Source organism: Lissotriton helveticus, chromosome 10 (assembly GCF_964261635.1).
Source record: "Lissotriton helveticus chromosome 10, aLisHel1.1, whole genome shotgun sequence".
Classification (NCBI taxonomy): Eukaryota; Metazoa; Chordata; class Amphibia; order Caudata; family Salamandridae; genus Lissotriton; species Lissotriton helveticus.
The window spans coordinates 164,457,134-164,482,087 of record NC_136071.1 but is presented as its reverse complement, the minus strand read 5'-3'; the positions used below and the strand labels follow the sequence as shown (position 1 = coordinate 164,482,087).

The 24,954-nt window shown below is 40.6% G+C and overlaps 1 protein-coding gene across 2 annotated transcripts in view; it reads right to left on the bottom strand.

The window, feature by feature from the left end:
* Positions 1 to 24,954, bottom strand: part of SDK1 (sidekick cell adhesion molecule 1) — a 2,171,476-nt gene that overhangs the window by 1,511,993 nt on the left and 634,529 nt on the right. The window lies entirely within an intron of this gene.

Genomic DNA, 24,954 nt, shown 5'->3' with positions numbered 1-24,954 from the left:
AAGATTTTAATAGCAAATCTGAATACTTTGCTTTGTATATGCAAATGATAAATATTTGCTGAAAGCCGAATTCCACACATTATTGTTTGTACCTATATAGTTTTATTACTAAAACTGCATGACAGTGGGAACATCTGTAGCAATTTCAATGGCAGATGTCTGTCTGTAATGACAGTGCACTACCACATCATTCTTTTTTTGTAATATATTTCTGCAAAGTAAGCGTTTTTAAATATAAACTAGGAAACACTCCTACTGATGACACCCCTATTTCTGAACTAAAAGGTAAATCAGGGTAAATGTGTACCCTTTATGTGGGTTCAATTTTTATAATATATGGAAAAAAATTAGTCTATCAAATTAAACAAAAGAACTCGTATATTTAACGGTGCTCCTGTATATGATAATAAAGAAAAAGGCAACTCTGTGAAATAAAATGTTTCCATAGGATCACACAATTTGAGGCGAGTTTATGGGCCCAGCGAATTAAAGTTAGGTTGAGCATATTATTCAAGTCACTAGACCTGAAGGTCTGGTAACATTTTCCTGATTTTCCAATGTTAATTAATCTATCAAATCAAACAAAAGAACTCGCATAGTTAACGGTGCTCCTGTATATGATAATAAAGAAAAAGGCAACTCTGTGAAATAAAATGTTTCCATAGGATCACACAATTTGAGGCGAGTTTATGGGCCCAGCGAATTAAAGTTAGGTTGAGCATATTATTCAAGTCACTAGACCTGATGGTCTGGTAACATTTTCCTGATTTTCCAATGTCTGTAATTTTATGGGCTGAAAAATGTAGATACTTTAAAGGATAACCATAATTCATGGTTCATCCTATTTCTAAATTGTAATCCTGCTCTGGGTACCCCAATATAAAGGAATTCATTTAAGTCTACAGAGAGGTTGTTTTAGCAATAATCTGGATCCCTTACTTATCCATTTATATTTATTTTCACAGGGTGGCATGAGTCATGTGAAGAATGTCACAAAGGTGTGGGTGAAGCTTTCTTATCTATTCTAAGAAATAGCATTGCTCCTTGGCCGTTGTCTTGTCAACAATCTTGCTTCCAGGTTGGTGTGCGATCCAGGGCCAAAATCCCCAGCTAGACACATCACCAAACTGGGTCATTTTCCCTCTCAGATTTTTTGTTGTCTCCATGTTGTGTTTTGGAGCGTTTTGTGTCTCAGGCGTTAGTCTCAGACACACAAGTTTAAGCACCATTTTTGTTGGGAGATATTTCGGAACGCTGGGTGGTAGGAAATTTGTGGATCCCCACGGCCTTCTGAACTTTCTCTCGCAGAAATTTGAGGTAAATTTGTGTTTTTAGCCAAAGTTTGAGATTTGCAAGCCAAATTGGGTAAAAAAATGTATGAGATCCAGACGAATCAATCCACCGTGGACTCCCTTGGGAGACTAATTTGTAAAAATGTCTGGATTATGAACATTTCCCTAAACTCAGAGGTGTACAGTAACCGTGGTTCCTAAACTCAGTACTTTGTGCACACTTCAGAAACACATAGGTTTCCTTCATACCCTTTTTTCATTCATTACATTTAACTATATGAATTTGTTGTATGACAGGTAAGCAGTTAAAAATCATAAGCTGCAGCTAGTTGTTGGCTTTGGGCATGGCATATTTTTAAGAACCTACAAGCCTAGAAGTATCTTGTGCATGTGACAGTATACCGCATCTGTAGGACAGCAAACGTGACAAAAAATTGTAAGTGGAAATATTGTCACTAATTGCTATTTTTTCCTACTTATTTTCATTGTATATTTTTTTCAACAATTAATTTATTTGGGAAAACCTTGAGGTATCTATAGAAATGGCCCCTTGCTGAATTTAGAATTTTGTGTACTTTTTAGACATATAGAGCTTTCTGAGATCACCTACGGCTTCCACATCGGTTTCAATCACAAACTGAAATAAGCTGAAATCATAAATATTTAGAAAAATGCACTACCTCTGAGAAATTCTGTGGCAAAAAAAAAAATGGATACAACTCTGCTTGTTTCCAATATCTTGGAAAATAGTGATCCTAGTATAGCAACGTTTTGGTGATGCAATAAAAAAAACAACTTCCTTGCACAACACTAGTTTCCCAATGTTACCAAAAAATAGCTACATTTTGCTATTTTCTCAACTCTATTTCGGGGAATACACAAACGCTGGGTACCTTTAGAATGGCTAAGATGTTTGGGAAATAAAACTCAAATATGGCGGTTATGCCTTTTATGTAAAAGAAATTATGAAGATTTAAGCAAGAACTACTCCAAACACCCAAGCAGTCCAAGACTATTAATTTTAAAGACATTAACATGACAAGTATTTTCAGGATGGTATTATTGTTTTTTTAATAATTCTGGAACACATTTATAAACCTTTTTACAAGTGTGTTTTTCTAAATCCACAAATGGTTCTGCTAGAAGAAAAATATGTATTATTTGATTTACAGGAAAACTACTTTGGACATACTATATGACTCCAGAGAAATGCTTCAAGTGAATCCTTGGGAGACACCATCAACCATTCACATGCCTCAATGGAAAAACTTCTCTCATTTGCAGGACTATGTGAGTAATAAAGTAAGTCTCTCAAGATGTTTCATGAAGTAATTGAACAAATTAGGAGATTGCTTTGTATAAGCACTACATTTGTGTGTGGCACTGGTTGTCTTTAACCAATTAAAAGTATGTCATTGATTCTACTTCATATTAAACTTTTTTTGTGTGGAAAAACATTGTGCCATAATGGCGGATGCTGGTACCAATTGATTTGGCTTTGAATTATCTCACTGTTATGGTGTTCATTAAAAGAAGAATTTTCACCAAGGACATTGAATGTTGCACAAAGGTAGTAAGCTGTGTTGAAGAGTGAGCTATTGGTATGTGTTTGAGCAGGTAACCACTTCAAATAATATGTCAGTGAATGTATGTTTTTGTTGAAAAAGACAAACCACTGGGCATTTAATCACTAGAGGGGTCTTGTTCTCTGCTGTGCTCATTGCATGCCTAAGCTCCAAGTTGAAAGAATATTGTTTTTGAGTTTAATCTGTACTTGGAAAGAGTAACCTCACTGCAGTAGTCATGGCAAACTTGTCCTGGGAGGACGGGGTGAGAATTACTTGTGAGTGTAATTGTGAGAAAAGTGTGTTTTAGACCTATGAGCCTTAGGGTGATCTTTCCCCAAACATTTTACCTTCTTCCTCCATTTTTGCTCACCTCATTTTTGCTGGCCTTAGGACTCTGCGCACTTTCCCGCTGCTAACCAGTGCTAAAGTGCATGTACTCACTCCTCAAATATGGTAGCATTGGCTTATCCAAATTGGCAAATTTGATTTACTTATAAGTTCTTGGAAAGTGGTACTACATGTACCCAGAGGCTGTAAATTAAATGTGACTAGTGAGCCTGCAGAAGTGAATGTGCCACCCATATAAGTAACCTTTTAAACATGTCTCAGGCCTGCCAGTGCAGCCTGTATGTGCAGTTTTAAACTGCCATGTTGACCTGGCAAAATGAACCTTTTGTCCAGCCTTACATATAAGTCACCCCTAGGGTAGGCTCTGGACAGCCTAGAGGGCAGTGTGCAGTGTATTTAAAAAGTTGGAAATGTATCTTTACGTTTTACATGTTCTGGTAGTGAAAAGATGTACTTTCATTATTCTCTACTGCAAGGCCTGCCTCACCCATATGATATCCTAGTGGTTACCTTATTACATTTTATAAGCTGTAAATTCCAAATGGGAACAGGTAACCAGTTCATGTTTGGAACTCTAATGTAATATCCTATTTTATGGTAAAGTCGGATTTTGAATTACAATTTATGAAATCCAACTTTTAGAAAGTTGGCATTTTTCTACATTGGCCTTTTGCTGCCTGCTGCCTTTCTTCGGATCACATGACTGGGTGTAGCTGACAGTTGGATTTTGTGTATTCCTCCTAGACATTCACACACAATTGAGAGGTTAGGTGTGCCTGGATGGGAAATTACTTGCAGGATGGGAAGGCAGAGCTGGGCACAGTCCTACTTACACTTGAATAGGCTGTGTCCTGACTCCACACAGAGGGCTGCATGCCCCCCGTAGTTAGCCTGGAGCCACAACAGGAAGACAGGAAGTTTATGGACTTAATATTGGACCGTAGACAAAAACTCTTCAGTACACTTCTGGATCTGTGGATATTCTGCTAGGAAGAAGGTCTGCTGTGCTTCTGAAAGGACTGCCACTCTTCTGAACTGCTGCCCTGCTGGACTACTGCCTTGCTGGCCTGCTGCCATGCTGGATTGCTGCCCTCCTGTCTAAGTCAGGGGAATTGGACCAGCACCTGAACCCAAGACTCCCGGGGTGACTTCAAGGTCTGGTCTGCTGGCCTCCTGTTAAGAACCAAAGGGACATAACAGGCTCACAACCATCTGAACCAGCACCCAGATGCAGTTGCAGCAAGCCCCTGACCCCCAAGTGGTGCCCTTCTGGGCCTGGACCCTTGGTGTGATCTCAGAGAGGCTAAAATGACTAAAATGAAGTTTTTGGGCTTTTCACAACAGCAAACAGGTCAGTTGACACCAAAACCTTGTCCCTTGCACAGCCAGGCAACGTGACGTTCTGTCAACTCAACTCTTCGCGCTACAGCATTGACCACTCATGGGGAACACCACCACAAAGCTCCAGCCCTCTTGCAACATCAGGATCTTCGGGCTACAGCGATGACCGTCTGTGCCACTCGGCCTGCTCTTTGAGCTACATCAACCATGCATGACGCTTCTCTGCTCCTCATGGCCCCCTCCACTGTGAACGGGACTCTTTGTGCTGGACTGAGAAGGTAACTTTTCAGTGGGACTAACCTGGTCCCTGTATCTGGTCTGTGCTAAATCGCAGTTTGCCTGAACTTGTTACTTTCTCCCGATCTCGCACAATCATATGGCCGCGAATCGTGCTTTTGGCTTTTTGGTACTATTTTTAACTGGAATCTTTTAAATTGTATATTTCCAGATCTATTGATTGGATATTTGCCGTTTTGCTAGTTTTATTTATTAAAATCTACTCTATTTTTCTACTTTGGTGTGGGTTGCTTTTTGTAAAGTGTTTTCATTTTATTACTGTTTGAAGTGTTGCACAAATACATTACACATTGCCTCTAAGTTAAGCCTGACTGCTCTGTGCCACGCTACTAGAGGGTTGAGCAAAGGTTAATCTGGAGTTTGCTTGTGCCTCACCCTGACAAGGATTGTGGTTGCTGCTTGAGTAGCGTTTCACCCCATCTCAACCAGTAACCCAATTCCTTGTAGTGTGTTACCAAAGTAAATATTAGAGGTCCATAAAGGTTTATCATCCTGCGCAACACCTCAAGAAATTTACTGTCTGATGGTTACCCTTCTACCAAGGATCTTCATGGTGCTTTGTAGGAAGCCCATGAATGGGTTGAGGTGTTAGAGTTGCAGAGATAAGTATAGAAACTTAAATGAAATCTATGCCTATACATCCCAGTCAGTGGGCATAACATGCATGGCGAAAATGTGTGCTTAATGAGGCTGGACTTTTCAATCGACTGCTTGTGCAAAAGCTATATGAATTAGTTATTGCAAATTATCTCAGCAAGTGGCAAAAGGGCAAATTTGTAGACAGTGATACCACAAGAGCAGATTTTGTTGTTGTTGGAAGTTTTTAGTATAAAAGAGTTTCTTGAGACTGTGTATTAATTTGGTTGCTTCTCTTCATTGCTGGTATCTAAACTCAATCCTCAACTTGCCTCTTTCAAATGCTTCCTTCTCAACTTTTTTAGATGTCACTAATATTGTCGTGGTTCTAGCAACTTGGGGATGATCCTCTTAGACGCTGAAAAAGCGTTGGACCGGGTGGCATGGGATGCGTTATGGAAGATTTTGATTAACAACGGATTTCCAGTACGATTTATGAATTGGGTACAGGCTCTATATGTTAAACCACAAGCTAAATTGATATATGCTAATTTCTATTCTGCTATACTCCCAATCCAGCGAGGTACAAGACAAGGGGGGCCACTTTTTCCTTTGCTTTTTGCACTATATATTGAGCCATTTATCCAAGCTTTAAATCGGAACGGACGTATCATTCCATTTAAGCACCGCAGGCACCGCACCCAGGCCATTGCTTATGCAGATGATATAGCAATATTTACATCAGATCCATCAACCGCATTAAACATCATACAGGAAGAGGCAGGAATTTTTGGCGCTTTATCAGGCTATAAATTAAATGCACATAAAATGCAGGTCTTGCATGACTTAGAATCTACGACACCTATCCCTGGTACTGTGGAACACCCCTACTAATCATATTACGATTAAAAGGTTAGTAAAGAAAACAATAAAACACCTCTCATGGATTGAAGACAAAGCGTGTGTTGCAAAGAGGTCACATGGGTGGATTATCCTGAACTCCTATTCTAAGCAAGGCCAGCAGAGTTATCTTGACCTCGGGTACTCACGTTATACAAAACTGAAGTTCCTCAAATACAGACTGGGCACGTTACCTTGCACACGCCATCTCCCACAGTGGCTGAGGGTCAATGGGGGTACCCTCTGCCGTTTATGCGGTACGGCTCCGGAAGATATGTAACATCTGCTGTGCTCCTGTGAGAAGTTGTTGGTGGAACGGAAACAGTTGTTGAAACATCGTTTTATCCAGCGTGGAATACGCTCACGAAGACAGGCAGTTCTTGCCTGCTTTGCACCCAACGACCCACAGTTGAACTGCAGTCTGGTGAAGTACTTGATGAAGGTAGAAACAAAGATGCAGAAAATTGACCCTCCGTCATGTTTTTAGAGGTTACTAATCAAAGCAGAATCCCTTACTGGCAGCCTATAAAGATGGACACTAAGGATGACGGAAATAAAGAGAACACTGGAATTCGTTACCTCGCCTAACCTACAGAGGACATTTAGAACAACACGAATACTATTCTTACTCTTACTACAGATATTAAATTTTCACGAACTTTTGTTAGGATTTTTAAATTTAGACTCCATATTTTATGTGAAAGTAATTTTATTCAACTGATGAAAAATTTATTGTGTGCATCTTAGTGTTTTTAAGGATGAATTGCAATGGTTTTAATTAACTATGCTAATAATCTATTACTTACTATCCCTGGTACTTGTTCTGTCGTAACGTATCTGGTGGTCGGGATCTCTGTTAATATAGATAAAGTTTGGACACTTAACTATGAAACACTGCTACAAACAGTCCAAATTTAGGATGTGGAATAGTTTGCCTATAACCATTCTAGGTAGAGTAAACATAGTCAAAATGATTATCCTACCTAAGTTGTTATACGTATTTCCAGCACTTCCTATAAGGGTACCTAATTATTTTTTTTCGAAAATTAGAAGGAGCAATGAGTAGTTTTATTTGGGGTTATAAAAAGGCACGCCGGGCGCTACATTCATGTATGTTTCCTTATAATCTAGGTGGTTTGCAACTGCCCGATTTCAAACTCTATTTTTGGGCAGCATTCACAGGGCGTCTGCAAAGTTTGCTAACTGATAAACATCCATATTGTGGTCCTTTATGGCCTTGGCATGGACACCAATATGTTTTTATTTAGGTTTAATGACCCTAATTACTACAAAAGAGTTCGTTTCAAGACCATTAGGGATATAGTCTGTATATGGAACGAAATTCTTAATTACTCTGAGTTGTCTTTGGGTGATACTATTAATCATGAATATTCTAACCTGTGGAGCAATTCATCTCCCCGGATATATTTCACGACGTTACTGCCGAAGCTGGGCAAGAAGTGAGATACAAAGATTGGGTCAGCTGTTTGATCATAGTGGCTTTTTAGCTTTCTCAGATCTACAACGATCTTTTGATCTTCCTCAACAATTTTTTTCCAGTATCTACAAATTTGAGACTGTTTATATAAACAGCAATCACTACAAAAACCAAGCTCTCACCCACTGCTTGCACACTTTTTAAATATGCCATCTAAAGCTAGAATTAGCTCTACTTATTCCCATCTATCCCATTCAAGGAATCCAGATATCAGTCACCTAGCTAGTAAATGGATTATGAAACTGGGAACGACCATCGATCCATCTGAAATTACACATGCACTGGATACTTTGGATAGATCTATACACTCTGTTAATTTAAACTTACAACAGTTTCGAACAATATGCATGTTATACTATACCCCAGAGAAAATCTGTGGCTGGCAACAACTATCACAAAGTTCTATTTATGGGGCTAGAGACAAGACAAGTTGCCCTAAATGTGGTCAGTGGGCAGCAGATATTCTTCACGTGTTTCAGACGTGCCCAAGGTTATTAGACTTCTGGGAGAGGGTGATGTACTATGCCGGTCAAGGAGATCATTTTGGGATATCAAAAGCATGATAACACCGCTTTTACGGGTTTTCTCACTATTTTATTAGTAACTGCACGTCTTTGTATTGCACGCGGATGGATCAGTCTTAAACCTCCTTTTTTTCAGAATTTCACGCTCTTCTGTCAGACTTATATGAAAAAGAATGTGCATTGGCGAAAACAAGATCTATCCGCTCAATGCAAAGATTCAAATGAATAAGGAAATATCTCAAACATTAGTCAGGGCAATTAACATAAATGTATCTGTTTTCAGTAACTAATCAATTGTACTTGTATGTTTATCCCCCTATGTTCTTTTTTCTTGTTGTCATGGTTTTTTTTATTACATGCTTCATCGGACTATAACCCCCCCTTTTTTTTAATCTTATTGGTTTTGCTATACATTTGAATGTGATGTAGCCTACGTTGAAAAACAAAAAAAAGAAATAAAAATAAAAAAAACGAATATTGTTGTAGTTATTCCTTAGGATGCCTTAAAAATTCAACTTTTGGTAGCTGCTGTGCAGCAAGGAGCCCTGCAAGATATAACTCACAGTTTACATTCAGTAAATGTTATTGGAACGTTTTTGTCACGGTGAGTCAACATTAGAACAACAAAAATGTGACTACAGGAGTACCAGGTCTACGTAAAATCTTGTTTCGCATAGAACTTGCCAGAGCGATCCATGCAACCTAGAAAAAAAGGCACATCTTTCAGCAGATTTGCTTTCCTTTACCACCATTGCTTTCTGGGAAAACACAAGGAGAACAACCAATCACTCAATGGATCCCGGCTATGGGAGTAAGACCCTCCTCCTCCTATTACCTCCCTCAGAGACACACAAGAGCTTATCTGCTAGCCTCCTCACCACACCCTAGGCAGTAACTAACTGCCCCACCCAAATACCGCATTGACAGCGGTGTTGCAGGCAATGGTTTGTTGTTTGGCACCAAAGAATTAGGCTGGGGTCTTGTGCTTGCCTTGGAGCGAACTAGAGTGGCAGCCACGCTGGGAGTCGGAACAATGGCTTGAACCTCCGTCTGCTGCTTGACGCACTCCAGTGGCCGGATTTACTAAGACTTTGCAACACCACACTGTCGCGCAAGCAAAGCAAATGTCTTGATAGTTTGTTTACTTTTTCAGAGCAAACAACTAATTTTGCACTGGAAAAGTGCTGTTTTTAGCATAAATAGCACTCTGCACTACTTTCCATAAGGGGGACATTCCAAGGGTGTTCCATTACAACCATCCATGTGTTCTGATGAACCGTTGTATCTACTAAAACTGTTTGACTAGGCTTTGCGTACAAAATAATGCCTCCTCGAGGCTGACGCAATGGTGGAGAAATCATTTAATGTTTGTCTACGCAGAGGATTTGTTATTGGAAGGGTAGACTTCCAGTACAAAATGTTTGCAGACATCACACACATATCTTTTCACTATGGTGCAAAGGTGTGTGTGCTGTGCTAGTTAGCCTGTTTAGGAGCCAGTGCAGTGGGAGAGAGCAACATCAGGCCATACTCAGTAGACGTGGTTCTGCGCTCCTCTCTTCCTCAGCCGCGGTCGGTAGGGGAGTACCTGCTGTGGCGGTGACGTGGGGAGGGGGAGGGGCAGGGTGGGGGTTAGTAATGTATGGATAATGGATGTTTGCAGGTAAGTAAACATATAAATAAATCAAACGAATTTTGTTGCGTGCACTGCATCCCCAAATGCAATGCAGTGCACGCAATGAAATTTGTTTGCTTTATTTATATGTTTGCTTACCTGCAAACATCCATTATCCATACATTACTAACCCTCACCCTGCCCATCCCCCTCCCCACGTCACCGCCCCGGCAGGTACTCCCCTACCGATCATGGCTCCTCTTCCTCTAGCGCAGCACATTTCATTGCTGCACTGTGTTGCACTACAATCTGGTAGATCGAAGTAGATCTTTAGTAGAAGATCTTTTGTATCTATAGGTCTGTCTCTTTGCAACGACGTCCTTCCAAGATTACTGCCACCTACCATAAGATTCCCTCTCTACAATGACTTATACATTGATTAGAATTCTAAAACATGTATGTTAAAAAAGTTATATTTAGAAGCTCAGGAAACCAATGAACAGTTTTTATCCAATTCCATGTTGGCTGGAATTTAATAAAAAAGGCTCCGAATGCACGAAAATGAACAAATAGATACCTCTTCCAGATGTGCACAAGTGTTCACCTCTGTGAAAGATGAGTCACTCAACATACATTCTGCAGGAACGTGTTAGACATTAAATTGCATTTTTACCTAAATGTCTCTTCAGGAGCACTTAAGAGTATGGATGAAAAAATAAAGAAACACAATGTGATTTATCAAGGACATTAAAGAGCTAGCCTTTTTTTAAAACAAATTATGTTCACTTTAAAAACATTAAGTAAGACCAGCCCAGATCAATTAAGGGACTGGCTTTGATTTAGCTATTTTTATCCACCTGATATAGGATTAATGAGGGTATTTATAGACCTTTGCAAGGCATTTTTTCTCTTTCTTTATCACTCAAGTACGAGTGTGCTTTTTTCACATTCAGCTCATGCATAAACACACACTGATCTCAGGTTATTGCTTTTTCTTGTAGAGAAGAGGTGCAATTTTCTTGTAGTGACAAATGGGTATCTAACTAATATGACAACTTGGAGCTGTGCGGGAAGTCTGTGCGCCCAATGATTAACCAGTGTACAAGCTCTCACCGACACCAACACCTTATAAACGAGTTCTCCAATTTTTATGAGGTTGAACAACATGTATATATATTAGTCCACTGTATTGATATTGTCTGCCCGCATTCAATGCATCACTGCAAGAACACATTGACTTATACTGGGCAAGTCTATTACCTCTTGGCAGGGTACCTGAATCTTATTTGCATGGAGCATTTTTCTTATCCACATTTTCTCCTTTCATCTGTCCTGCTTGTGCCTGGAAATTCTTCCATTATGTTTAAGAGAGTAAAGCTTGTGATATGAAATTGAAGGCACAATTCCAAATAATGCATCGATCGAATTTGGAATTGTGTCCTAAAGCTGCTGTGTTGGACACTTCATGACAAAATGACCCACCCATGCAGAGTTGATGCTCACAAGGGGTGTACTAAGCAGAATTTGATTTTTGGGGGTTCTCTGCACCTCATGCCACTTTCCTGTCTGATAACTGAAAAGTGCTGCATAAGACCACACCGCAGACGCTAGCCAACACTGCCCTCATCCATCTAAATACAAGTGAAATCTCATCAATCTAAAAACAATTTAAATTTGGATAACTGCAATTAAATGTAAATGCTAAACATTTTGTAAATGGCCAAATATGTTAACAAAATAATCATGCACTTTAATAAATGTCTAGACAACAAACTAATCAAGCCACTGAATCGATTTTATCCCGCTAGTAAATAGCGGGCATAATAAAATGATTTATATTAGGCAGTGGCCAGAGGCACTCTCAAGCCTAAGAATGCACAATGCAGAATGAGGACAAAGCGGGAAAACAAATTAATAGCAGCTTAATATAAAGCATTATTTACTTCAACCATTAGACCATGTTCTTGCCGTGTAGCTTGTTAATCTAATCTCATTTTTTCTAAAGTAACTTTAGTTAAATGGCAATAAAGGAATGGATGTTCAAGTGCTGGGAGATCTGCAATTATGCATCAGAGTCTTTTAGAGGCACATGGGAATTTGAGTCCCACCCACACGAAACGATCTGATGCTTTACTATGCAAGCACATCAGCCAGAAGCTGGCTGCGGGTTTTAACTGTTTAATCTATAAACATTGGATTTTAAGAACAAAAACAAGTAATACAATCTAAAAGTAAAAATAGAGTTTGTGCTGCGATTTGTGCCAGGCAGACAACTGAGATCGTATAAAAGCATAGGGCAGGCAAGCTGCAGCCATTGATACACCCCTTCTCCCGTTTGTTTCGTGCACGTCCAGGTAACTTCCGCATTACATAATGACAGAGCGCAAGTGAGGGGTGGACGCAGGTGGGTGGCGTACGTCCATTATTTTTAGACTCAGGACTCCGTTCCCCGTACCCAGGGACAAAGGAGTCTGAAAGGTGTTACCTTGTGCACTGGGGCATCTAGCATTTGCAAGCAATGTGTGTGTGTGTGTGTGTGTGTGTGTGTGTGTGTGATGAGGCCAATGGGTGTTTTGAAACCCCCTTTCCACTGGTAGCATCAGCTTTAATAGTGAGATGCCTAGTAGGGGGGTCATTTTCGAATGTCTTATATGAGAAGTTAGAGAGAACTAAGCTAACTAGGCCTGTGTTAAAATGAAGTATGCCACGTAGCGAGGTCATGTAGTTCAACTTGTATCTTCAGGTACAGGAAGATGGTAAGTTCCATGTAATGCCCCACCAGGAGCAGCCTCCTTGATGCTCAGCCCCTCCACTCCAACTGATCCTTCTTCAAGCACAAACACTCTCAGTATTCTAATGACCTCACCACTGGCTGAGCAGCAAGGCAGAGAACAACAATGCGGGGATGCATTATATTAGCAAGTAGATTACAACACACTGGTTGGAATTTCAATTGTGCCATAGTAATCTGAGAAATTTTAGTAATTCCATGTAACACTTTGACACGGAATTACTAATAATTAGATGATTACTCCTCCTCAAGCAATTAAGAGTAATTGTTGGGGGGAATTCCTACTATTTAGCAAATAGATGCCCGCACTCGCTATTCATGTTCTGCTACATTTAGCACTGTTTCTTAGTGCAAAATGTTTCCTTGCGCCCATTTTGGACCTAAGGGTGCATTTTACATTAAGTAAATAGCGCTGAATCACGGTAGTAAGTTCAGGACAAATCCTACACCAATAGCACATTTAGCGAGAACTCGCAGCTGCTCGCGCTCACTATTCATGTTCTGTTGCATTTAGTGCTATCTCTTAGCACAAAATGCAGCCTCACGTCCATTTTGGACTTGAGGTTGGATTTTGCACTAAAAAACTAGCACTAAATGCCTGTAGTAAGTTGGGGCAAAATCCTACACCAACAGCACATCAGTGAGCACAAGCGGTCACTCTCTATCAGTGTTCTGTTGCACTTAGGGCTGTTTTTTTGCGCAAAATGCATCCTCAGGTCCATTTTAGACACAAAGGGGTATTTTTGCACAAAGTGGCGCTAAACGCAGAATTATTCCTTGTGTAATACAAGTGTAATCTTGTGGGTTTTTTAGGTAAATCTGCATGATTATGATAAACGGAATTACGTGAGGTACACCTACCGCTACCAATACCCCTTCTATAGCCTAATGAACTGTAAATGTGATGCACAAAGATGCATAAAGAACACAAGCAAATAAACCTACATTAACAGCAAGTTTAACTGTTCAAAACAATACAGACAGCACATTTTGTTTAGTATCTAAACACAATTCAAAGATGCAATACCAAGTTCCTGTTTAAAAATGTTCCCTTTCAGCCAACCATGAGCTTACTTATACATTGATATGTGGAAACCATATTTGTAATTTATGAGAAGTAAAACCAAACCAAAAATATATTATTTTCGAATTTCTGCATGATTTTAATTTGTTTTGTTAAAATAGGCCCGTCCAATTTTAATTGAGGAATAATAAAAGGGCATAACATTCTTATTGTGATGCTACTTGCTGTGACATCATTCTGAATTACATATGCTAATCATCCCAGTTACTAATTTTCATAGGACTTGCGCCCTGCACAATAGGCCACTGATTGGCACCCCCTTAGTAGGAAGTGGGCACGCCCTCACTTGCAAGGAGCACTGCCCCATGCAAGTTAGAGATAGGCTTTGCCCATATGACTATGTGACATTTATGGATTCAGGTGCTCTAACTGTAAGCTATGTAAGATGCAGCACTTCGTTTTCCTCACGTTGAAGCTGCTGTCGACGAGAGATGCAACAAGAAATATGCCAATTGGGTATAAGCAAATATTCCCATGCTTCAGTGGCGTAACACAGAACCCGCGCTGCTGGGGGTCCCATCAGCACAGTACTCTGTCCTGAGCGCTCCTGATTAAATCTGGAAAGGGGCCTCTCCATGTACCTTGCGGAGCGGGGGTGGGGAAGGGGTCCTCAAGTTTTGTTACGCCACTGCCATTTTTAGAGGAGAGAGCACATGCGCTTTTGCACTGGTAAGCAGACGTAACTGCTCAGTCCTAAGGCCAGCAAAAGTAATGGGGGAGACCAGCCTAGGGCTGACAGTTCTAACATGTGAACCCCCAGCTGAAAGTGGGAAAAACTACACAATCCCTTGGGAGTTCGTATCACTTACGCGGAAGAAAATGGACAGACCAGCATTGGCGTGGTCTGACTTAGGACAGTGTTCCACAGTAAAGTTCACTCCTTGTAGGGAGATGGACCACCTCAACAGTTCGGGATTTTCACCTCTCATCTGCATGAGCCATCTGAGGTGTCTATGGTCTTTCTGAACCCATAAATGAGCCTCAAACAGGTATGTCTTTAGCTTCTTCAGTGCACAGACCACAGCAAAGGCCTCCCTTTCAATCGCACTCCACCTCTGTTCTCGTGGAAGTAACCTCAAGCTAATGAAGGCTACAGATTGGTCTAGCCCCATCTCAATTAACTGTGCTAAGACAGCCCTTATGCCATACTCTGAAGCGTTTGTCTGCACTAGGAATTCCTTAGAGAAGTCAGAAGCCTTGAGTACAGGTGCTGGTAGCCTTGAGGGTATCAACGGCTTTCTGGAAGGCCATCATCCAGATCACCTGTCTGGGCTGCGAAGTCAGCTCTGTTAAGGGGGGGTAACAATGGTGCCATATCCCTTAGCAAACCTCCTATAGTAGTATCCTGTGAGGCCCAGGAGGGCCCTCACCTCAGTTAGTATTTTGGGGGAGTTGCCAGGCCAGGAGAGTCTCAATCTTAGCCTGGAGGGGCTGAACAGTGCCACTGAAAGCATAGCAAGCTATGCTAAAACTTTACCTTGAATGCAAATAAACAATATGATTATAAATTCACTTTTTGTGGGGTCTATTTGAGTTTTTTTCAGGTTAATGACTAACCTTTAGAAACAGGTGATTAATTTCGGTGTGTTAGTTGCAGGCTTCTATTGTTTTATTATTTGAGAGAATCAATTTGTTTTCCAGGAAATCCGAGGTAAATCTTTCGAGTTTTGTTTTTTGTTCAACTGAATGTGGAGACCTATCTTACGCAGGATATGGCATTCCGGTTAATTTGCAACCTTCACTCCCGCTCAGCCTCTTCTCCCATTCTGTAAGTCCTTCATTGGCCACCTATCAGGAAGTGTGTTATTTTTAAACTATTCTGTCTGACCCATATCTTCATGCTAGACTCAGTCAATACCAGCCTCCGCGACTGCTTAGATTCTCAAATCAGGATGTATTAAAACACCTTTGAATCTGCAATTGCAGATAGGGTGCCAGATCTTTTTCACACCTTGCCCCATTTCATTGGAACAAACTCCCCATGCAAATCAGGATGTGTCATGATTTCAAATTTAAAAACTTCTACAAACGTGGATGTTTTAACTGGTCTATTTACACTTTCCTCTTCTGGTTGCCAAGCACCGAGATACACCTTAGGGTATGAGTCGTATTCTATAATAAATTCCTGTAACATAACATATGCACAAAACTCTCAATCAAACAATTTCAATATCCAACTTTTTATCTAAACTTTAACTTGCTATATAAATCTCCTTAACCATCATGTTAAAGAGCCAAGTAAAGCCTTTGAGTCCTTTTCCAGCTATCGTGCCACCAGCCGCGGTCCGTGCAGGTAACAGTGGTGGGGCGGTGAGGCCAGGTAAGGGGGGATTTCGAGGGACGATGAAGAGGGAAAAATGTATTAAATAATTAATGTTCCCTCTGCATCGTCCCTCGCAATCCCTCCTTACACGGCCCCACCGCTGTTACCTGCACGGACCGCGGCTGCATGCCACCTATGAGAAAACTGAGTGTGGACTTCCTGGCCTCCACTGGTCGTTTTATCTCACAAGATGTTTCTACAGCTCTTCCTCTGGTTATTTCAGTAAGGGAAGGTGTAATAAGAAAAAAAGCGTCTCAATTTTTACAGCATATATATTACAGTAACTTAAGTGCAGATAAACGATAACTTACATTAGAGGATTCAGTGAAGCATAGTATGTCAATATATTGGTATAAATAGCGACATGGTAAGAAAAGCAGTAGCACCCGTTCTTTAATTAATTACAATCTACAGACTGAGGAACATGCACTTCATTTCAATAAGAATCCGTCCTAGCTAATATTACAACCCTACCATTTTTACAGCTGAAAGGACTTCACGGTGTTTTTCTCTTGAATAAAAAGGAAAAATAATTATGCTGCGATTTGATCCACTGCATTTTTCAGACGAAAACAACTTCCAATCTCAAGCCTAATGACCCAGCTTGTGTTTTGTCGCTGATTGAGACAAGCTGGAAAGACATGATGTTGAACTGACTAGGCAAAGAGTAAATGACAGAAATGATAAAAACCGCTCGATATATATGAATATATTTCTTCTAATAGAAATCTTGAAAATGAAGCACTCAGAAGTGTGGTGCAGGCGCGCCATTTTTTTTGCAGTTTCAAGGGTTTTCTGCAATCTACTGTAATACCAAAACAGTATATCCATGCAGTGCACTTAAATGTGAACTTTATGCACACTATAGGACACGTTTAATGTGTTAATTACTTTTTCTGGGGGAATATCTTTGTATTCACATTTACAGTAAGTCCTAAAAATGAAGCAAAACAACATTTCTTAAGAAAGACTATGACTGGCATCCAGGGTAAAACAGCATTAGAGGCAAAATTCAAAATGTACATTAAGGATTGGTCTGCAAACACAATATCCCATTGAAGTGCGTAATGGTGTATCCATTTCCCTGAAACCTAAGGTAAAGTCATGTAAGATGAAGAATTCAGGACAGAAAACAAGAGGGAGTAAGAGGGAGTATGAGGAGACAAAGACTTCGTATCAAGCCCAACAGGAAATTCTAGGCTACACGAGTCTCTCTTGAAACCAAGGTCCCCCTACCTGCACCTAGGATTTAGCAATTAGTTCAACTTTACTCCTCCCACAACTCAAAAAACAAACACTTAATCTCAAAGCACGTCCATCTGGGTATGTAGAGATTTTCTATCAACGTCTTTTGAGGAGAAAAAAATTGCATTGCAAGTCTAGTATCCAATTTATATAACTTGATTATATTAATCAGTAATCAGATATGTACAATGGTCATCACTAATTTTGGAGATCTCTACAGAGGGGAGATTAGAAGTAACAGTTACTCAAGTTCCAGCGAGTATAAATCGTCACTCTCTAGAAAAGGGTTGAGAGGTTTTGCAACCTTAAGGCGGAAACACAGGATACTGTCTCCCTAATCCATTAATTTGACCTGCTACATTAGTCCTACTAGTCAGAGCCTCCTAAATCACACCGGGACGTACAACACAAGATAAACAAAGAAACAGGCTCACTTGCCTGTCATTGGAGCATATATTGCTAAATGAAAGCGTTTCAGAGTGGAGCGTGAGTTGGTGCATTTGAGGCATGGTACCCTTGGACTGAGTGTGACTACAGGGGCGTGCCCTCCAACTGGTCATAATGAGGTTCAGCAATGGATACCTCCTGGGGTCTTTCTCACTGAACTCTGATCTTTGGCACACCTATAAAATCCTGCATCATCTAGTTTAATGGAATTTACACAGGCACACTGACCATTTTTTTTTTGTTTTTTTTTTTGTTCCGTACTTTTAGAGCGCACGGCTACCCCAGGGGGTGTCCCGGCGCTTTGTCAAAGGGGGCCTGAAGTCCAGACAACACAAAGACAGAGACGCTACCGTCACGTTGATTACACGGAAAAGAGCATGGTCTTCAGCTCTTTCCTAAAAGCTAAAAGGCTGTTGGCTTTGCGGAGGGAGAGAGGGAGTTCATTCCAAAGGCACGCTGCCATATATTGGAAGGACCGTCCTCCCATCCGAACTCGTTTGACAGTGGGCACCTCCACTTTAGCCAAATCGGCTGACCGCAGCAACCTCCGTGGCGCATAGAAAGCAATACGCTTTTTGATGTCGTTTGGGCCAACCGAGTGAAGGGCTTTAAACGCCAGCGTGAGAATTTTAAACCTAATTCTTTTAGAAATAGGTAGCCAGTGCAACCTGTTTAAAAGCAGAGAAGCGCTGGCTCTCCTTGGTAGGCCAAAAATGGCTCTAGCCGCCGAATTTTGGACAATCTGCAGTCTAGCCAGGAGATACTTAGGCAGACCTGCAAAAAGCGCGTTTGCATAATCTAGCCGTGACCCGACTAGCGCCTGGACTACAGTCTTACGATATTGCAGGGAAAGCAGTGGAAGGAATTTCCTCAGCATTTTAAGAATGCCAAAGCATTTCCCTGCTAGTCCTGCAATATGGGGTCGGAAAGATAGGTCTTCTTCAAATACCACTCCCAGATTTTTCACTTGGGAGGATGACTGTTCGGGAGGGAACATGTCCTGGGGCCACCACGACTTCCAGCTCGGATCGGGAGCACAACCAAAGAAAAGCAACTCGGACTTATCCGAGTTGCATTTCAGGCTGTGCTGCCGAAACCACGCAAAGACTGCACTCAGACAGTCTTTGATCCTGCCGCCGTCAAAGACCTCACCTTTGCTGCACGTGAACAAGAGCTGGGTGTCATCAGCGTATGAGATGACCCGGGCCCCGTAAGCCTCCGCTACCATCGCCAGAGGGGCCATATAGATGTTAAAAATGGTGGGGCTCAAGATGGACCCTTGTGGAACCCCAACCTCTAGCGATGGCATTTCCGCGGAGAACGGTGGAGCCCAGATCACCTGTCTGCGGCCCGATAAAAAGGATTGAAACCAATCCAACACCGTCCCCCGCAATCCGATCTCCCTGAGTCTTAAAAGGAGACCCTCGTGAGGGACGGTGTCGAAAGCCGCCGACAAGTCCAACATGACCAACATCGCCTTTCCCCCTCGATCGAGCGTCTCAGTGGTAAGCTTCTGCTGACTCAGAACGATGCCATTCGAGTAACGAATGGATTTTACAATCATATATATATATATATATATATGGTACTTAGTACTTTGCAATGGATTTCCATTACGGATCAGGTCCAGTTCAAACTTGCATGTCCTGTTTTCAAATGCGGGCATAGCACTGCTTCCATTATCTCTTTTCCTACTCTTTGCCCTACTAGCTTGTCCATGTCTTGAGAAGTACTCGTAAACTGTTTATCATTGTACCTTCAAGTAGGCTTGTTATCTCAAGAGGATAGGCGGCTCAGAGTCCAGTCTGTTAAGGCATTGAATTCTCTACCTAGGGAAGTTCTCAGTTATTCCTTCTGGGCGAGCTTTAAAAAATCTGTGCAGTCTTTGCTGTTCTCACCTGCTTTCAGCTCAAAGGATTTCAAGCTCCCAGAAGCTCTCGTGGGTAATGTGCGCAGTACAAATTTGGTGAACAGTAGTAATGCATGTAATATCTAGAGGAGATAAACAGGAGTTGAGCAGACCTAAGTGCATGGCTCTCGTCAGAGGGCTCACCTTACTTAATATAGAAATAGAAGGAGATACCGAAATCAATCTAAAGAGTAAAAAGAACTAGAAAGGGCCACTGAAGCTGGGTAATGAAGCAAGTCAAAGTGGGCAAGTAGACCTCCATCTCAGTGACACAAATGAAAAGGTCCATTTATAACAATGGATTCACAAAATATGGTATGTTGCCCCCACCACTCTACGTATAACTCATGACATGGACAGTAGTCCACTGTCTATAGAATGAGGCCTCACTTGGTGCACATTTGCAGGTCATAGGACAGGTCCTTGCCCTCAGTAATGTGAAAGGACATGCTTAGGCCACTGTGCACACACTTTTAGTGTGAGGGTAGAGCCAAAATAAAAAAAACAAATAAATACAGGCAGCCAAGATAGGTAAACTCATCATAACAGAATGGATTATAGAAAAATAAATTGCATGTATTAATCCATAGGTTTCATTTAGTAACAACATATAAACCTCATTTGAATGTGTTTTCTATTTTTATGTCTAAATTTCTAAAGTGTTAACATGAGAAAAGCAATATCTGAACTACAGGTTTTTAGTGCTGCCATCGAGTACTGCTAAGTATTTAACACCTGTGCAGCAACATTTTGCACTGTTTAGTATATAATATTCTCCTACAGAAGAGAGTGATGTCACTGACCTTCTCATGCACTCTTTGCATGTGCTGATATTGTAACTTCACCAGTGTATTTGTTCCAGGCATGTCTGTACTCTGATTTGCCTGGCCACACTGCTACTTTTCTTCTATCTAGCTGAAAAGTCAGTTCACCCTTTCTTTAATTCTACACCCTCCATTAACTCTAACTTCTATGTTGAACCCATCCTTTCAGGTACCCACTCAGCTGCTGCAGTTCACATTAAGTCCCAAAGCAGGCCCACCAGTCCTTGCACACATGTGGGCTGGAGTGTTAACTGCCGAGTTTGGCACTCAAATCTACCAAGAACGTATACACTGCAAGTAAACATCCACGTATATGACCCTACAGAGTGCTGTATAATCTTCTCAATGTAGGTAGGTGCTTCTAGAGGGATGAGGTGACCACCAAACACCCCATGAATGAGAATGTGCCAAATTAAATAAGGCTCTTCGCTTACAGATAGAGATACTTTTATTGTCTAATTTGTTACCAAATTAAATGATTCTTTAAGTTGTGCAGATATTATATGTGCAACTTTATTTAGTACGAAAAGGAACACTGATTTAATTACTTTGCCCTGAAGAAGTCTTGTAACAAGACGAAACACGTGTTGGCTACAGTGGTGAAACATGAAAAAACAAGTATAAACTTCGACAAGACTTGTGCTGTTGTTTTTAGCCCTCGAGAGTGTCTGTTGTTTAATCTACCAAGAACTGTTGTCCAATGGTGGAAGTGAGGGATGGAGCTTAACCGAGCCTTATCCTGGTCTAAAATGTGAACAAAGTTCAACTCATTTCAAAGTTTGCATACTTCATACATGAAGGACAAATAGCATTGTTTCAATTAGGAAGTAAAACCTGGGAAACTGGATCTATTAAAGTTTTCCTCTGCTGCACAGAAAAAAAGCAGTAGCTGCTAATTCAGGGTACTTGATGCTGGATGGGGGAATGAGACCACATTCTTTAAGTGCAACAAAGATTTCAGAATCTACTTTCGTTTCTAAAAATTGCTTCCCATCATTTGTCTCCCTGAAACTATTTAAGTTAGGATTTGAGGACTAAAGTGATGTAAGAGAAAGACCAGCACTGGCACAGGCAATAGGGCTTGTATTTGGCAAGCTGGTGGAATTGTTATCTTTTTCTTTCACTAACACGCCACAAGACAGAAACATGTAGCCACCTAAACATGATGCAAAGAATAGGTCCTGCAGGCTTTGAATTACTGTAACCTGAAAACTTACTTTAAAAACATAAGGATGAGTAAGAAAAATAGAAAGAGAGCAAAAAAGCATTTGCAAAGTAAAGTATTGGCTCACCACACACGGCACTGAAGTGCACTTCTTCCAGACCGCTGTGTGTGTCATCTGGTAAGATGCTGTCACTCAAAGTGAGACAGACAATGGCTTAAGTGGGAAGACCAATTGCCCCATACTGTATACTGGGTGGAAGCAAAATATGGATGAGTGATGATCTAAACAATGGATGAAAAGGGCTGAGCCAAAGCCCCTCTATGTTTGTATATATTTTGTTCTTTATGTTTTGTTTTCATCACATTAGGCTGGCAAAGTAAGTAATGCTGCCTCTACCCCAGACCGAAAACCAGAATATTTTTGGCCAAGCTTCTCACCTTGATCATCCTTGACAAAGGTACCGATGTTTTCCCATAGAGTCTGTTGGGCTGTTCACTGCTTTACGTGGTATCTTGTATATGGAAACAAGAGAGGTTTGAGGCTATCGGATCATTTACAGCCTTATTCATCAACGGGCCGTTTTGCGAGCCCCTAATAGCGATTCATAGCGAATCGCTATTAAGGACTCGCAAAACGGTATTCATGTAGGAATTGCTAAATAAATAGCGATTCCTACACATTCCTTATTTGCGAGTAGCAAATTGCTAATCGCAAATAAGGAATAACTCCCCATTCATTCCTATGGGCCAAAAGGCCCATAGGAATGAATCGGGAGTATTCCTTATTTGCGATTAGCAATTAGCTAATCGCAAATAAGATAGCGATTTAAAGGGTGCCAGGGGTGTCCATAGGACACCCTGTAGCACCCCTTAAATGCAAATCGAAACAGGTGTTGCGCACACACATGTCCAAAGGACATGTGTGTGTGCAACATGCAACTTCGAAAAATGCTTTTAAAGCATTTTTCTAAGTTTTTGCTATTTACCAAGAGGTCTGACCTCTCGGTAAATAGCGGCCCAAAATTGCATTTTCGCAATTTTAAAATGCTTCATGAATTGCATTTAAGGAATGTCAAATAGAGATTCCTTAAATTCAATTCTTCGCAAATGTGCGAATTCTTAAATAGCGAATTTTGCATTTGGGATGATGAATCCCAAATGCAAAAATTGCACTCACAAAAGGCAAGATTCTGAGAATCTTGCCCTTTGCGAGTGCAATTTAGCTTGATGAATCAGGCGGTTAGTCTCTAAAGTAAGATAACCCTTCCCAGTGTGTTTCAGCATCAACCACTTACCTGCATTTGATGTGTGACTGACAACTTTGGTGTAGGTGCAAGTGAACTTCCAATAAGACATAAGCATAAGTTAAATTCATTTGACTTGTACAGAAGTAAACAAAGTTGCTGATATAAAATATTGAAATCTTCTAAAAGTAGTCAACAGATTCCACACATACCATTTTCCAAGATTTAAAGACATCACCTGTTTGTGCCCTTAAATAAACATTCTTCCCAACCTAACTCAGGTGAAACAACGTCCACCTCTGGATAAACTGCCTTTGTTGGAGCTAAATGCCCGAAGGTACCCCGTACAGAAGCCACAGTAGAAACATGGTATTTTCTTCTCCAATTAATAACATATCCTATCAAAGATATGGCGATGAGATTACATTTTTAACAAACATTCAAAGTTCATATAGTGAAAATGACCATTTCATCATGAGCACCTTCACATCTTGATTTTTTAAGGTTAAAAGCCCCAGGGTAGGTATGTGGATCATCATCATGCAGTTTCTCTACCTCTTAAAAAGGGGAAAGCATTAAGGAAGCCTACTTCTGGTATACTAATAAGGTCAGATTTCTGATTCAATCAGGCTAATTTGACATGCTGTGTAACATCAATGGATCATCACGCGTTATTCATTAGAATCATGGAAAAACCCTACTACAGTTTTGACTGAATTACAATAATGACTGCATATGGAGCAGGTCAAATCTCCAATAACTGTTCAAAAGCATACTCGTGCCTGTAAAACTGCGTGCATGTGACTATTTTTGAACATATCTTTAGCATTATATTATGCAAGATTTTCATCTCAGTAGGGGTGAAGGAGCTGCAAATGAATATATATGAATATATAAAAATAGGCAGGCTTCTAAGCTGTCATTAATGCAAATATTTCAGAACAGTATTGGTGAACTGTTAGCAAATTATTGTTAAAATAGGCAGGCTTACATTCTGTTCTATCATTCATGCAAAAATAGCAACATCATATGGGTGAAGTGTTTGAACATTATTGTAAAACAGGCATCATATTTAATTGAAAGGGCCCTGCACCTTTTGTCACAGTACTTTTCCTTCAGCTCCACATGCAATATCACTGCATGCTCATTGATAACCTCTGTAATTGTAATCTTTTCCCCTTTTCTTTTTTTTTTTTACAATTTCAACATCAGACCCACCGTAACCATGGAAACTAGGTACACAAAACATCTAGCCTTATTTGGAACAGTTGTTCCTGCGCGACAGGTGAGCAAATTTCCCTCCTTAATAAATAGCTACAGTTAAATTACGCCTAATAATAGGACTTTAAGGATATATATAATTGGAACGATTGCAGTCGACAATATCGTTCATTTTAATGGGATATTGGTTATAGCCAATAAAAACAATTATGTCAAATGTTTTCACAGTACCAATTCGAAAACTCCAGGCAGCCTTAGTAGTCTTGTACAGGTTTAGCAATGGAAAAAGGAGTTTTATGTACCAACATGTTTCCAGACCATTGTCCTGCTGTTCATAAATTTATTTTATGATATTTATAAGAGACAGGTGAGCCATGTCTGCCTCTTCTCATCTCAGCACAGACTACAATCGAAACAGTCAGAGTAGAACTACCAGTTGGAATTGGATAAATGAGTTGTTAGGGGAGAGAGCTTGATGTATTGTTCACCTTGAGATAATGCTTAGCCAATCGCGGAGCAGCCACTTTGCCATGAGTGGGTGAATCGCTAATTAGACCAAAGGAAATAAAACTGCCAGGGTGGGATAAAGGGATATAGAAAAATAAGCAGTAATTACAGCTTTATTGTCAGAGGGAAAAAGTTCTGAAACAGCTCAATAAAAGCAGAAAACCGAATTAGTGCGTAAATGCTGGCATTCATCAAATTAGTGCATTCAAGTAAACACAATTTGAGGACTAGCATT